Raw genomic sequence first — 8,338 nt, forward strand, 5'->3', positions numbered from 1 at the left:
CCTAACCCCCTACCATACTCACAGCCCCAAACACCCTCCTGCTCTTCCTAGCAGCCACCCCAGCTAAGTGGCCCTGCTCCCCACAAGTGGCCGGCAGCTGCTTGGGAAGGAGGGGTCAGGTGGAGATGCTCCGAATTTGTGGCTCCCTTCCCCAGTCGTCCTTACCTGGGAGCCTCCACTTCAGCCCCTCTGAGCTCTCTGGCATATATCTACACTGCAATTAAACACCCTGCTGGCCTGGCTTAGCAGACTGGGGCTGTAACATTACTGTGCAGACATTTGGAGTCTCTGAGTCCCTCCCCCCACCAGGGGTCTCAGAGCTTGGGGTTCAGCTAACTCATGCACAGCCCCACAGTGAGCAGCAGACAGGGGCCAGCCAGCTTTAATTGCTGTGTAGATACACCCCCCCACCCAGCAAGTGGGACACAGCAGCTGCTAGCCTCGGTGGCTGTGCAGGCCAGTCCCTCCCTGCAGGAGGTGCATGTAGCTTAGTGTGGTTTTGGGGTGTGTCTCTGTCAATGCATCAAGGGGCAGTGCACTGGGGCTGGTCCAGTGCACTGGCCACGGCAACCCACCCAGTCAGTGGGGCACATCAGGAGCCACGCCAGCAGCCAGACATCGCTGCGTGCAGAGCCTGGCGCTTCACACTGGTGGGTGCCCACCGGGGTCTGCAAAAAGTACGAGGGTCATATGGTGTGGTGGTGTCTATACACAGGCAACACAAAGGGGGCCTGGCAACAGGGAATGCATCGCTTCACTAGGACTGATGTTCCTGAAACAGAAGAGCTAGTCCCACCCTGGCTACGGTAATTGCCTTCACACCCCTATACAGACCCTTTATGTTTCAAATGAAGGACAACTTGGAAATTATAGGTTTCAGAGGAACAGCCGTGTTAGTCTGTATTCGCAAAAAGAAAAGGAGTACTTGTGGCACCTTAGAGACTAACCAATTTATTTGAGCATGAGCTTTCGTGAGCTACAGCTGATGAAGTGAGCTGTAGCTCACGAAAGCTCATGCTCAAATAAATTGGTTAGTCTCTAAGGTGCCACAAGTACTCCTTTTCTTTTTGGAAATTATAGTTTATTTTTAAGGGCACCACCCCAATGTTTTATTTGTGACACATATTCATATACAAATGACACCTTGCATTACAGTGTACAATCCTTTGCACGATTAGTGGTGTATACAAGACAATATTTATTGATTGGATGTGGAACCGAATTGGGCACCGAATGACGGACAGGTGGTCAGGCTGTGTGTGGCATTGTAACATATTTCCTCTCCACCTGCTTTGGGACAAATCTGGGACACAATACAGGTGAAAAAACTTACAACAAAGAACACTAGCAAATCTATTGGTTAGCAGGATAGTAAAATAGGGAGGGGTCAGTTTCTGCAGCATGAATTACATTTTATGCAATGTCATCTTCTTAACATTGAAGAGCTATAATGAATTCATACATAACATCAATGCAATATTAAGGTTATAATTTAGCGTAAGTGTCAGGAAATGTTAACATTAAGATTCCATAACATTAATTTGTCCACATTGCATATATTGTCTATTAAAGCATACATTTAAACAATTTAGTCATAAAACATGGAACAGCATAATGTTTTCCCTCTGCTATCCAGGTCATTGTCAGGTAGGGAAGGAATCAATCAGTGGCTGCAGCACGACTGGATCCCCTACCTGGACAGTTGAGTGAAGGCAAGAAAAATCACACTCCTGCAATAGTCTCTTTAGTCTCGCTCACTGCGAGTGAGTGGAACTCTTTTGGGAGGCAATTCATTTAACAGTAGTGTCTAAAATCTCTCCCTTGTGAGGTGAAGGGCATTTGAATCACACATTCCATCTCCCACATTCAAACTGTTGCAGCTCCTGGCACCCGTTTGGGCCTTGCAATGAAAATGAGCAAGTGAGTGAGGGTGGGGGAGAGCGAGCGAGGGACAGAGGGGGGATGGAGTGAGTGGAGGCGGGGCCTCGGGGAACAGGTGGGGAAGGAGGCAGGGCAAAGGTGTTCAGTATTCTGCAATTAGAAAGTTGGCAACCCTAGGCTGATGTGGGGTGAGGGGTAACTGAAGTGGGGGCCAAAATCACCTACCAAATACTTTTGGGAGTGTGGGCAACACTGAGTGTCTCACACATACTGGGGGAGTGTCTCTCACACACTGGGGGGAGTTCAACAATCAAAAGACAGACCAAAAAACACAATGTAATCTTTCCATAAAAAAGCTCATGATTCAGGGGTAAATCTTGTGATTTTGGGGGGGTCTGACTCATGATTTTTGAACCTTTGCTTTGGCCAACCGGTTATATGAACTAGGATTTATCTATTCAACACAGGCAGCTTGCTTCCAAGTGCATGATTTGTCCTAAGGCAATAGCTTGATCTTGTTGGTGTCTCCTAAGAACATAAGAATAGCCATACTGGGTCAGACCAATGGTACAGCTAGCCCAGTATCCCATCTTCCAACAGTGGCCGGTGGCAGATGCTTAAGAGGGAATGTACAGAACAGGACAATTTATCGAGTGATCCATCCCTTGTCATCCAGTCCCAGCTTCTGGCAGTCAGAGGTTTAGGGATACCTGGAGCTTGAGGTTGCATCCCTGACTATCTTGTCTAATAGCCATTGATGGATTCTGTCTTCCAGGAACATATCTGATTCTTTTTTAACCCAGTTATACTTTTGGCCTTCACAACGTTCCCCTGGCAACAACTTTCACAGGTTGACTGAGTGGTGTGTTAAGAAGTACTTCCTTCTGTTTGTTTTAAACCTGCTGTCCATTCATTTCATTGGGTGACTCCGGTTCTTGTGTTATATGAAGGAATAGATAACACTTCCTTATTCACTTTCTCCACACCAGTCATGATTTTACAGATCTCTATCATATCTCCTCTTAGTCACCTCTTTTCTAAGACAAACAGTCCCTGTCTTTTTAATCTCTCCTTCTATGGAAGCTGTTCCATACACCGAATCATTTTTGTTGCCCTTTTCCAAGTCAAATATACCTTTTTTGAGATGGGGCAACCAGAACTGCACTCAGTATTCAAGGTCTGGGTGTACCATTGATTTATACGGTGGCATGATGATATTTTCTGTCCAATTATCTAACCCTTTCTTAATTATTCCCAGCATTTAGTTTGCTTTTTTGACTGCTGCTGCACACTGAACAGATGTTTTCAGAGAACTATCCATGATGACTCCAAGATCACTTTCTTGAGTGGTAACAGCTAACTGAAACCCCATCATCTTGTATGTATAGTTGGGATGTTTTCCAATGTGCATCATTTTGCACTTATCAACATTGAATTTCATCTGCCATTTTGTTGCCCAGTCACCCTGTTTTGTGAGATCCCTTTGTAACTCTTCACAGTCTGCTTTGGACTTAACTACCTTGAGTAGTTTTATATCATCTACAGATGTTGCCACCTAACTCTTTATCCCCCTTTCCAGATTGTTTATGAATATGTTGAATAGCACTGGTCCCAGTATAGATCCTTGGGGGATCTCACTATTTGCACTTTAGTCTCCCATAGTCCAGGTGAGGGTCCAGCTATCACACTGTAGAGTCATGTTCACTCTCTTGCCCTGCTCCAATGACTATCCATTGCTGTTCAGAATGGCAATTCACATTAATTTGGACTAGACTTTTTTTTTTTTTTTTTGACTTTTCAATTCACCAAAATATTTCAAACTATGTTGGTTTTGGTTCAACCTACAACAATTTATTTTTCTTGACTTTTTGGAATTAACAGTGGACTGAAAAAGCCTGCAGTATCTTTGGGAAACCATAGTATATAAAGTTTACAAATGGTTTATGTGTATCACTGTGGGCCAAAGAGTGTATGCAATTCCAGTGTGGGAGGGTTACCACATCTCCTCCAGGAACTCAGAACAATGGGTTGATTAAGGCCAGCTGCTGAAACTGTAAACAATCCTATTGCAGTCCTGCCTTCCTGGGTGATTTGCATATATTGGGTCAATTTAGGTGTTCAGAGACCAACAGACAAAGGAAGTACTTTCAGGATGAAAAGGCTGAGTTTAAACTGACACAAGGTCTTCTTTTGATTCAGCAAAGGGGCAGAACTTTCTGTCCAAGAGTGGGGCCCAGCCCCTCAAGGAGGGTTGGAAAAACTTTGGCTTACTATGGCCCCATAAGACTGATGGGAATATTTATTGTTTTTTGTATGTTTTTGCTGTAATGGTTTTACCCTAAGGATAACTGTATTTTGCTTTGTGAAGGCTGGTTGGTAACTGGTGTACACTGTTGTAGCCCTTGGAGAAAGGTTACTCACAGGTGCTGGGCCCCAGTCAGACCTGTTGGGAAAATCACAGTGAGATGAAGAGGGGCCTCCAAGCCTAAACCCATGCTCCTGCGGGAGAGAGATGCAGGTCTCTGCCCAAGAGAGGTGAGGTCTGGGAAGCCCAAAACCTTTAAGTGGGTGCCCTCAAGGAAGATCCCAGCACTGGTAGTCCCTCCATGGGTAGCGGCTCTCTGTCCCCTTCGGTCTCCATAGTCAACTAGGGTCCCACAGCGTATTCAGGGCACTTGCCCTGAGCGGTTTGGAGCTCCAGAGGCTTTCTGGGAGGAGCCTGCAGCATATGTCTGCTTGGTTGCCTGAACAATTTGTATGGCGGGGGGGGGGGGGGGTGCTGAGAGCCATTGAACCAAACTGTAAACCTTGGATATGACGGAAACCTCTTCAACCCGGGGGGTGTTGGAGCACCCCTAGTTCCAGCACCTGTGATGTCTGCGGTCCTCCTCAGCCAGCCGAGACTGAGTGGAGCTGCTTCCTTTTATATGCTCCCTCCACCTGGAACATGCCCAGCAAGGGTGAGGGAGGGTGGCCTCTTGGGCCTAAAGAAATTGGTTAACCCCCACCTGACCAGTGCGGGGTTGGTACACCTGAACACACCATGTTATAAGGTAATATTTAAGTGTTTGCTCTGTAACTATAAAAATATTCGCTCGGACTGTAAACCCCCACAGTCAGGGGAGAAACATTAGCAAATGTGAAATACTTGTTCACCACAAGAGGTGTCATCTCCTGCCTAAACAGACCCCAATGGGAGACTGCTGAATTGGAATTAACTTAGGCTTGAATAAAGACTGGGAGTGGGTGGGTTATTACACAAAGTAAAACTATTTCCCCATGTTTATCCCCCCCCACTGTTCCTCAGACGTTCTTGTCAACTGCTGGAAATGGCCCACCTTGATCATCAGTACAAAAGTCCCCCCCCCCCCGCCCCTCGGCTCTCCTGCTGGTAATAGCTCACCTTACCTGATCACTCTCGTTACAGTGTGTATGGTAATACCCATTGTTTCACATTCTTTGTGTATATAAATCTCCCCATTGTATTTTCCACTGAATGCATCCGATGACGTGAGCTGTAGCTCACGAAAGCTTATGCTCAAATAAATTGGTTAGTCTCTAAGGTGCCACAAGTCCTCCTTTTCTTTTTGCAGATGCAGACTAACACAGCTGCTACTCTGAAACCTGTGGAAGATCAGTGGACAAAAGACATGTCGATTGCTTCCCCCACGCCCATGGAAGAGATATGTACAAGCCCTCACACTGTCACAACTTGAACACTGGGAGAAGGGAATAAAAATCCCTGTCAAGAAAATGCTGCTTTGAATTTGGAAAGGGCAATATTCCTGAGCATAAGTGATCCCCAAGCTGCTTGGCTTGGCTTAGCCCAGCCCAAAAGGACATATAGAGCTTGATTATTATTGCAGCAGCTATTGCCTTTTGGAACCGAAGACGCTCTCATTTGTGTGTGTCTGTTGACCGGCTTTAACCTCGTGAATAGCTCTCATATCTTTTTCTTAGTTAATCAATCAATCTTGAGTTAGTGTTATCAGATTGGCTATAAAAAGCATGGTCTTTGGTTTGAGATCTGAGGTACACTTTGACCTGGGGTAAGTGACTTGCCCTTTGGGACTGGGAGTGTAAGCATTCAGACTCACCCAGCAGCACCTCCTGCTGGTCATCCTTCGGAATTAGGTCTTTTCCAGCATCGAGCACCCTCTGCAGGCCAGGGATCCACCACACCTCTGGCCTCCCTGTCCCTCACAGACCCTGATGCCCCCTTCTCTGGGGTTCTGCCCCCTTGGCAGTACCCCCACCCTCTGGGTCTCCCCTTCCTGGGGAACCCCCCAACCCACTATCCCAACCTTGCCTCAGTCTGGGCTACTACCAGTCATCACCAAGCCTCTGCTCCCTGGGGCAGACTGCAGTGTAAAGGCCACTCATCATAAGCAAGGGGGTTCGGACCTGCTGCCGACCAGGCCCTACAACCTGGGGAGTTGCCACCCTGGAGCTCCCCGCTCAGCCTGCTCCTTCCCCAGCACAGCATCACCTTAGTACCCTGTCAGGCAGGCAGACCCTGCTGGCTCACAGCCTTCTTATACAGAACTTTATACAAAACTTCTTATACAGCCTTCTTATTCACCCCTTCTATTTTAGGAGCAGGGTAGCCACCCCGCTACAGGGAGTAACCTGAATGTTGTTATCATTTTTGGTGTAAAGGAGCATCTATCATAGAATCATAGAATATCAGGGTTGGAAGGGACCTCAGGAGGTCATCTAGTCCAATCCCCTGCTCAAAGCAGGACCGATCCCGGACTAAATCATCCCAGCCAGGGCTTTGTCAAGCCTGACCTTAAAAACTTCTAAGGAAGGAGATTCCACCACCTCCCTAGGTAACGCATTCCAGTGTTTCACCACCCTCCTAGTGAAAAAGTTTTTCCTAATATCCAACCTAAACCTCCCCCACTGCAACTTGAGACCATTACTCCTTGTTCTGTCATCTGCTACCACTGAGAACAGTCTAGAGCCATCCTCTTTGGAACCCCTATCACAAAGGCAGCCTTGCCTGGGTGGCAAGATAGACCAGAGTGCCCAAGGGGGCTGTCTGTGACTCCCGGGTAAGGCTGTTATAGTGCTTTGGGAGTTCATGCTTGTTACTTGGTTAGTGAAATCTAATTCTACACCATACCACCAGTTTGAGGTTTGTGCCCTGTTCCTTGTCAGTCTGCCCTGAGGTTATCACTCACACTCATGAGCTACTCTAGACAACTGAAAAACAATCAGCTGGTTGAGATATGCAGAGAAAGGCAGCTCAGCACTGAGGAACAGATAAAGGCTCAGATAGTGACCTGCCATACTCTGAGGAACAGAAAAGGAATGAAGGTCCAGGATCACAGGGAACATCCAGCCCAGAGTTCAGAGAGCACAGCAGGTGGGGGAAATCGTGGAGACACCCCCATAGACGGGTGCAGGGGAGAGGCTGACAGACACAGCAACTGTGCTCCATTCAGCTCACATGCACCACTGCAGCAGAGGTCTGGACAAATCTCCAGCCAGAGCAAGAGAAGCTACATCTGGAGAGGGACAAATTGATTGCAGACTGGGAGAAGCAGCACCAACATGAGCAGGTAGAAAAGAACCAGGTGCATCAGTGTCAGCTTGAGAGTGCCCCAGCAGAACCTACTCCAGTAGGTAGAATCAGACCTCATATACCTGTCCTGGAGGGTGGCGTAGACTCCAAAGAGTTTCCTCACTTTAGGGAAGGGGATGGCATGAGTGTGTTTCGAAATGCTTTTCAAATGGGATGTCAATTGAACAAAGTGGGGCAGCAAGACATACACAGTCCGAGGGGATCTAGAGGGAAGCACCCAGGCCATGGCCTGGCCACTTTTATGCAGCTACAAGTTGCCTTAGGGCTTGTTCAAATACTATCCTACCGAGAACAGTGACCAGAAGTTGCCCCAGCACTGCATCTAATATTGTCATGATACGACTACTGTTCCCATGGTGCTGTGGGCCCTGCAGTAACAGACGTTACTAGATCACAGGCCCTGGTTCTCACGGGAGACTTCAATCACCCTGATATCTGCTGGGAGAGCAATATAGCGGTGCACAGACAATCCAGGAAGTTTTTGGAAAATGTAGGGGACAATTTCCTGGTGCAAGTGCTGGAGGAACCAACTAGGGGCAGAGCTCTTCTTGACCTGCTGCTCACAAACTGGGAAGAATTAGCAGGGGAAGCAAAAGTGGATGGAAACCTGGGAGGCAGTGACCATGAGATGGTCGAGTTCAGGATCCTGACACAGGGAAGAAAGGAGAGCAGCAGAATACAGACCCTGGACTTCAGAAAAGCAGACTTTGACAATCTCAGGGATCTGATGGGCAGGATCCCCTGGGAGAATAACATGAGGGGGAAACCTCCTTATTGAGGTTACAGGGACAAACCATCCCGATGTGTAGAAAGGATAGTAAATATGGCAGGCGACCAGCTTGGCTTAACAGTGAAATCCTTGCTGAT

Source organism: Caretta caretta, chromosome 23, assembly GCF_965140235.1.
Source record: "Caretta caretta isolate rCarCar2 chromosome 23, rCarCar1.hap1, whole genome shotgun sequence".
Classification (NCBI taxonomy): Eukaryota; Metazoa; Chordata; order Testudines; family Cheloniidae; genus Caretta; species Caretta caretta.